The sequence below is a fragment of the Acomys minous genome (assembly GCF_964271855.1).
Source record: "Acomys minous genome assembly, chromosome: 13".
Classification (NCBI taxonomy): Eukaryota; Metazoa; Chordata; class Mammalia; order Rodentia; family Muridae; genus Acomys; species Acomys minous.
In genome coordinates, this window is record NC_140495.1 from 104250603 (window position 1) to 104258822 (window position 8220).

Below are 8220 nucleotides of genomic sequence, written 5' to 3' on the forward strand. Positions count from 1 at the left end.
TTGTCTCTCCTGAATCGGACCAGTGCTGTGGCCATAGCACCATACTCACAGCCTCTGCCAGTGTCCTTGGCATTGTCAGATGCCTGGGTCAGTGGGTACTTGCTTGGAGTCCTAGGTTCATGTGTCCCAGAAAGCAGTGGATGGCGGTGTGCGCATTGCTACAGGGAGCAACACTCAGCAGTTCAAAGGCCTGGCTGTGCTGAGTGGGCCTTCTATGCCACACAGCGTGGGCTTCCTGCCTCACATACACGGTACAGCGTCTCACTCAAGTTCTGTCCCATTGACTTCTACACACAACTTCACGCGTGACAGGTCCCATCAGCATCCGGGCCCAGAAGTGTGCTACGGGATGGTGATAGCTGCAGCTCACCGACCCCTCGGGACCTCGGCCAGTGAGCGGCTGTTTCACCTGGTCTCGGCTGAGGACTTCCAGCCTCCCCTTTGACTTACTTTCGAAAGGCTTTACACAGGCCTTTCAGAGCCCACTCTCTACCCAATTTCCCAGCCTCACCCTCAGCCTTTCCCTACAGGCCAGAAGTCAGATACTGTCCCTTAAACAGGAAGCCAAAGAATACTGCAGTGGAGGACAGGACTAGAAATATATTTTTATAAAACCAGACCCATCAGGCTTCAAAGCCTGGCCGCAGGGGAGCCTGTGGAGAGGTGTCCCAGCCAGCGCGTAGCTTGAAGTTGAGTCTTTGGTCAGGAGATTGGCTTTTAAGCTTTCTTCTAAGACTTCACAACCTTTAGCTCATGCATTTGGGTTTCTGGTCCATTTTGACGTAATGTGTGCCGCAGCATAAGTATGTAGTACAACTCTCAGCATTTGACCACTTGACTGTCCCAGCACCATTTGTGAAAGAGACCGCACTTCCATCACTGCATGTCCTGGTGCCATTGTTAGAAATCATCGGTGTGGTCCACTGATGTACATGCCCATTATTGGGCCAACAGCACAGTTCTGACCCCCAAGGGCTTTACTGTTGGTAACTGTAGTTTCTCTTGCCTAATGGCTTTGGCTATAGCCTCCAGGACAGTGTTGACTGGAAGTGGTTGCAATGGACACACTTGCATCGCCCCTGGCCTTAGAAAGGGTTTGGGGGTAAACCACATGGCTACCCTGCACTGAGGACTTTCTGCGAGGCTTGTTAAGTGTCTTTACTATGAAAGGGCGTTGGATCTTCCTCAGCATCCTTTGTGGCATGATTGAGGTGGCTGTGAGGTTCCCTCAGTCCCTTGTGATATGCTATACGTGTTAATTCCCCCTGTTGAGTCAGTTTGCACTCCAGCTGTGCTGCACAGTCCTTTTCTATGCTGCTGGTGAGGATCCGATTGTGTTTTGTGGGCGGGGCATGGTAGTGGCATGGTAATTCTTTCCTAAGCATTTCCGGTCATCTCTGAAGATATGGTCCCCCAGCTCTCCATTCGGGGGTGGTTTTTAGTTAGGGTTGAACTTCTTTGACCATCTCAGGTCAGTTCCTTTGGCCTGGGTCAGTTCAGACCTGAGACACAGATGGGTGAAAATGAGAGGATGGGGGAAGAGACACCTGCAGACAGTGACCACTGAGATCTGGGCAGCAACATAAGAGTGGACGGCGTGCCGCAGAGTCGGATTGGTCAGGAAACAGCGAATAACACTGATTATCAGTACAGAGATCAATCTACCAAGACCACACAGAGACCCCAATATATTACCAAGCTGAACTGGAAAGAACTCAACAGCTCTGGCCCACTGACGGCAGCTGGCAATGTCGGCAAGCCATTGTTAGTGTAGTGTTGTAAAAAGAAGAAATAGAAGGCAAGCCAGGTGAAAGAAGAGTCATAGTCCTGAAAGCTCAGAGAGCGCCGCCCACAGCCACACAGGACACAGGAAGCAGCCACGGCCTCCCGCATCCCGTAAGTCAGCTCATGGCTCAGGCCAAACGAGTCTCCGTGAATTTGAAATAGTTGAGATCTGATCGTATGCGACGACGTCTCTGACCATGATGAAAGAGATAGAAATCGAAAGATAAAGAAAACTGTAGAGTCCAGCAATCTGTAGGAACACAGCACATACACTTAAATAGCCAGGGAGTCATGGGGGAAGCTGGAAGATACAAGAGTCAGATGAAAATGAAAACATAAGACACCCAAGCGTGGATGCCGCCAACACAGCGCAAGAGGGAAACTCATAGTCATAAAGGAAGAGCCCAGACCAGTCATCTAAACTGACACTTCAAGGAACCAGGAAAAGGAAGTGCTCATGGAACCCAGAGGCAGAAGTGTGCAGAAAGTACGCCTGGACATAGAGACCTGGAAAAACAGCAGTGGGAACAGGGCCATCGAAAAAGAACAACGCTGGCCAGTGTTTAACCTGGCTAAAGGAAAACGGAATTTAAATAACTAAAGTCACGACCAGGCATGGTTGTGCACGCGTTTAATCCCAGCGCTGGCAGAGGCAGGTGGATCACTGTGAGTTTGAGACCAGCCTGGTCTACAAAGCGAGTCCAGGCCAGGCAAGGTTACACAGAGAAACCCTGTCTCAAAAACCAAAACCAAAACCAAAAACAAAAACAAAAAAACCCTAGAGTCACACATGGAAATAGGGTCTGGTGACAAATAAGGGAACTCAAGTGTTAGGGGCAGCAGACTCCATGCAGTCTGGAGGCCAGATGTTGTAGCCAGACCTCTTCTCTTCCGGTGGCTTCAATTGCTATTCTAAGTCTTTTCTGTCCCGAATAAAAACACCTACTATAGAGCAGGGCCGTGAGCCACAGACTGTCTCAACTATGCAGACATATCTTAATTTCTCCTCCCCCCTTTTTTCTTTTGTGTAAATGAGGGTTGAGCCTAGGCTCCTGCATGTGCCACCAGAACATTCCACGTTGGAGCAGTTATAGGGCCTCGGCCGTTTTATACATTTCCTCTGATTTTCAGACAAGGTTGACTTTGGACTTGTGACCCTCCTGCCTCAGCTTTCTAAGCAGTAGGTAAGAGCCGCCATGTGCAGTTCTCCTTTGCATAGGAAGGACAACTGGCTGAGCATCGACTTCTGATTAGACCGTTTCCTTCTTGTCCTTTGAGCACACCACACCACTGCCTCCTCACCTTAGGCTCAGGAGTGGAATGAGCCTCCAGCTCCCACGGTTGTCTTGTAGTAATTGCATCCTTGTGTCGCCTTGGTGACCTTTGCATTTTGTTTTTGTTTTTTTCTTTTGCTTTTTTCCTCCCTGAAGTTCATTGTGCTTCATGGACATGAAGTTCCAGGAGTCCTGGCATATTTGGGGAGGTTTTCAGTTATTTCTGGAAATGTTCTAGCTATTTTCTATCAGGGTAGAGTACCACCTGAACTCTACCATCTTAATCGTAAAGGACAGATTTCAAGGGAATTGCACACATTCAGTGTGCAGCCCTTCTGACCAGTCAGCCACACAGTCCCTTCAACATGTAAATAAACAAAACAAACAAACAAACAAACAACAACAACAACAGCAACACCCTATCCCTATCCAGTGTTAACTTACTGTTTCTCTACAGCCTGGGCAACTTCAGTCCTGCTCTCAATTGCTCTAATTTTTCTTCTTGTTTGTCCCACGCCTTCTTGTTCTCCTCTTTCTCCTGCTGGGGTCCTATGAAGCAAGGGTTATGTATGTCCCATGTATCCTGTAGACTGTGAGGCTGGGCACATCTCACTGCCTTCATCCTGTATGTCCCATGTATCCTGTAGACTGTGAGGCTGGGCACATCTCACTGCCTTCATCCTGTATGTCCCATGTATCCTGTAGACCGTGAGGCTGGGCACATCTCACGGCCTTCATCCTGTATGTCCCATGTATTCTGTAGACTGTGAGGCTGGGCACATCTCACTGCCTTCATCCTGTATGTCCCATGTATCCTGTAGACTGTGAGACTGGGCGCATCTCACTGCCTTCATCCTGTATGTCCCGTGTATCCTGTAGACCATGAGGTTGGGCATATCTCATGGCCTTCATCCCGCATGTCCCATGTATCCTGTAGACTGTGAGACTGGGCGCATCTCACTGCCTTCATCCTGTATGTCCCGTGTATCCTGTAGACCATGAGGCTGGGCGCATCTCACGGCCTTCATCCTCTATGTCCCGTGTATCCTGTAGACCGTGAGACTGGGCACATCTCACTGCCTTCATCCTGTATGTCCCGTGTATCCTGTAGACTGTGAGGCTGGGCACATCTCACTGCCTTCATCGTGCTTTTCAGAATTGAGTATTTCAGCTCACCTGCTTTTCTAGCTTCTAACCTTTCCTTTTGCCAGCTCAGCCCTATGAGTGAACCTGACATTGTGCCAGGGTCTCTGCAGCCTTTTCAGGCAGTAGAGTGACAAGGCACAGGAGGCAGCTTGGCACAACATGACTCAGTAGCCAGTGTTGGCTCAAACTTCGGGAGTCGGACCCCAAGTTGTTTATCATAGGCGTATTTAAACACAGCACAATCTGGTGCTAACTATTCTTGTGATGATGAACTCAATCCCAAGTTCACAGCAAATCATATAGAAATCTCCTTGAGGAACAAAGGAAACTAAATACCGCTCAAATGTGGCTGCATCAAAGCTCTTTGTAAAGTGCATGCGACACCGTCCCTAAAGGTAGGTTCTATAGACTGAGAACGATAAGTTTACAAGAAGAGTCTGGAAAAGAGTCTGGTGCCCAAAAGTCTCCGGCCACACAGCACAAAGGTCATCGGTGAAAGCAGGCCTGCTCTGGGCTTCTGTGTGGAGAACAGGTTTTGCATTCCTTCCTCATTAGTGATTGGTATTCCAGCTCTCCCTAGTGCATGGCTGTGGGCACAAAGACCACCGCGGCGCCTGCACCAGCGATTTCTTATATTAGTTCCTTTTGATTTGTGTTCCCTGCCCTCATCCCCTCATTTGCTATTGTAGACGAGGCTTGCCATTTGGTACTATGGCCTCACAGGCTCTTTGCCTTGAGCTGCAGACTTGACCTCACTCCTTCTGCCCCGATTTGTATATTCTTTCCTCCGACCATTTCAGGATATGGTTCACTCTTGCTCTTGTGGGACCTTGGAGTGCATCATTAGGTTGTTTGTTTTCCCAACAGGAACGTTGCTCAGTGCTGCTTTTGTTGTATCCAAGGGCTTCAGGGTGCTGTGTCTATACTATCACCTACCCCCCAGCCCCCACCCCACCCCACCCCCAACTCCTGCAAGTTTTCAAGTTCCATTTGCCTAAAAAGTCACTTTCGGGCCGGGGTGTGGTGGTGCACACCTTTAATTCCAGCACTGAGGAGGCAGAGGCAGAGGCAGAGGCAGAGGCAGGTGGATCATTGTGAGTTCGAGGCCAGCCTGGTCTACAGAGCGAGTCCAGGACAGTAGAGGCTACACAGAGAAATTAACTCACAACTTAAGACTGTTCACATCCTGAGTTATTGACGAAGGTGCGGCCTTGTGCCTGCCATTTTGTCGCATGTCTTCTAGGTGTTTTGTGTTCTTTGTGTCTTTTTTTTTTCCCCTCTCTTATTTGTCTTGGTAGTTTGATGGTTTATGGAATCTATAGTGTTTGATTCTTTTTCTACTTTCTCTCTGGTATTCTTATGCTTTGATATGCAACCCCAGTGGTAGCTCTCTCTCTCTGCCGTTTCTGGTTATAAGACTCTCTTTGTCTCTTTTTGTAAGGTTGGTATGAGTTGCCATGAAATTGCTTAATTTTTGTTTATTGAGGAAGGTCTGTGCCTCTTCTTTGATTCTGAAGCCTCTCTGGGCTTAGTAATCTTGGTTGACAGTTATTTTATTCCAAGACATCAACACACCATTCCATAGTCCTTGGCCTGCAGACTTTTGCCCAGGAGTCTGCAGTTGATCCGGGGGTTGCTGTCAAGGGGGACTTGGTGCTTTTCTCTTGCAGATAATATGCAGTGGTGTGGTTTTGGGTTTGGGGTTTTTTTTTTCTGTTGTGTCCATATAAGGTTCTTTACACCTTCTACCCTTCCCTGGTGTTCATATCTTTCCTAGGAATTTTCTAGTGTATCATTGCATAGGTTTTTATGTGCCCAAAGATCTCACATATTCTCTCTGTTTTTCCCCTTTATTTCTGACTGTGATGTTCTGAAAGACTTGTCTTCAAGCTCTGACATACATTGTCCTATTTGACCTAGCCTGCTGCTGAGGCTTTCAGGTGATCTCTTTATCTGGGTTACAGCTCTCCTCCTTTTTTAAAATCTCTGGTTGGTTCTTTCTATTAAAAAACAAACAAACAAATACAAACAAACCCTTTTCCTGAGTCTCTCAGCCACAGCCCACACAGTTTTCCTAATTTTGCTTAGCAAATTTTCTACATCCTCTTAGGTCTCAGCTCACAGAGCGTTTTAACAACTGTCTTTTGAATTTTTTACTAGCGCTTCACTCACTCCAAGGCCACTGTCACCTGCTACTAGAAAGCCACCGCTATAGACATCACATTGCCTGTGTTCTTTGAATCCCTTGTTTCTGGGTTGAGATTTGTAGGTCTGATGAAATGGACATCTCCTACATTGTTGTGGATGGTCTTACCGGCAGCGAGGATTTTGGCTTTAGAAATACACAGAAATATTATAGGGATATGTTTTCATTTTAATCCCAGGTGTGAGGGTCCGGGACTGCTTCACAGCAGGTGACTATGATTTGCCTCATGCTCATGCAGGGGTGTGGTTCTGCCAGCTGCAGATAGTTTCTGCCATTGTGTGCCATTTGGAATTCTGGGAAAAATTTCAGGGGCTATGTAAATGCTAGAGCCCCATTGGGAGAGTTGCTGGTTGGTAAGCTGGGTGCTGTTGGTTGTGGCTTGTTAAGTAGTTGTGTGCGAAACAGAAACAGGAACAAGAAGAAATTAGATATCCTGACTGCAAAGATCAAACTTGACACCCCACATCAGCAGGAAGTAGTCTAATGACTAATGATGCTTCCCTCTCCTCTATATCACTTTATTCTCTCCTATCTAGTATTAGGAGCTTAAGAGAGTATGAAAATGTGGAGAAGGATAGAAGAAAAAAAAAAACCCACAAAGCAGCCAATGCTGGCTACACTTAGCAGCTTACCCAAAGGACATTTCTGTCTGGGGACATTGACTTGATCTCTAGCTACCTCTCTGGAGCATCTTTGGGACTGGTGAGTTTGGGAATGGTGTGTCTGTATTAGAATCAGACAGAGCATTGAATCTGCATGTTACACAAGAAGAGGTCACTCTAGCATCTCGAACAGGCGTGTCACAGATTGCAGGGCTGCGCCCTGTGTAACTTCCATGTCTCAACAGTGTCCTCCAGCTGGTGATGGGGTTTCCCCAGGCATCATAAACCTGACCTACTGTTTATAAATACCCCTGGTACTGGCCTGAAGCCCTTGGCCTCTGGTTAGACACTGGTCAGATCCAAACACTTTACAGGAACAGGGAGAGGGTCAGGATTCAGCCGCCCCTCTGAGGCTCATACCTGGTGTTGTCTGCCATGTGTATTTGAACAAGGCAGGTGGAAAAGGGGACAAGTGGCCAAAAAGAATCAGACAGGACTGGTGAAAGTCAAAGTTGTCATTCTGTACCACTGCTGGGAGGGTGTCACCCAAGAAGGGACCACATACCACTCAGGAAGGGACCCTGTGCTGTGCTTCCTAGAAATGGGATCCTGTGACCCTGAACTGGGGGCTGTGGCTAGAGCAGATGATTTCCTTTCCTCTGTACTGAAGCTACTAGAATGTTCCTGGGCTGTGCACCTTGCAGGGGGCTATGGTCAGCCCATGGGCATGATCAAGGAACCTCAAGGCCCCACTCATACCTTGTTGGTGACAAGGACTGTGCTGGTACATAGATGTGGGATCCACACAGCAACTCTCCTCTGTCCTGGAATATTTTTTTCTTTTCTTTTCTTTTTTTTTTTTTTAAAGATTTATTTATTATGTATACAGTATGCATCAGATCACACTATAGATGGTTGTGAGCCACCATGTGGTTGCTGGGAATTGAACTCAGGACCTCTGGAAGAGCAGGCAGTGCTCTTAACCACTGAGCCATCTCTCCAGGCCCAAAGACTTATTTATTTATTGTATATGAGTGCTTTATCTGCAGAAGAGGGCATCAGATCACATTATAGATGATTTTGAGGCATCATGTGGTTGCTGGGAATCGAACGCAGGACCTTTGGAAGAGCAGGCAGCGCTCTTAACCACTGAGCCATCTCTCCAGCGCCCATTTTTTTCTTTTTTCAAGACATGGTTTCTCTGTGT

The 8220-nt window shown here is 47.5% G+C and overlaps 1 protein-coding gene across 1 annotated transcript in view; it reads right to left on the reverse strand.

Moving 5' to 3' along the window:
- The window catches only part of LOC311580432 (uncharacterized protein), a 45177-nt gene that overhangs the window by 1624 nt on the left and 35333 nt on the right, over nt 1-8220 (reverse strand). The gene's annotated exons all lie outside the window — the stretch shown is intronic.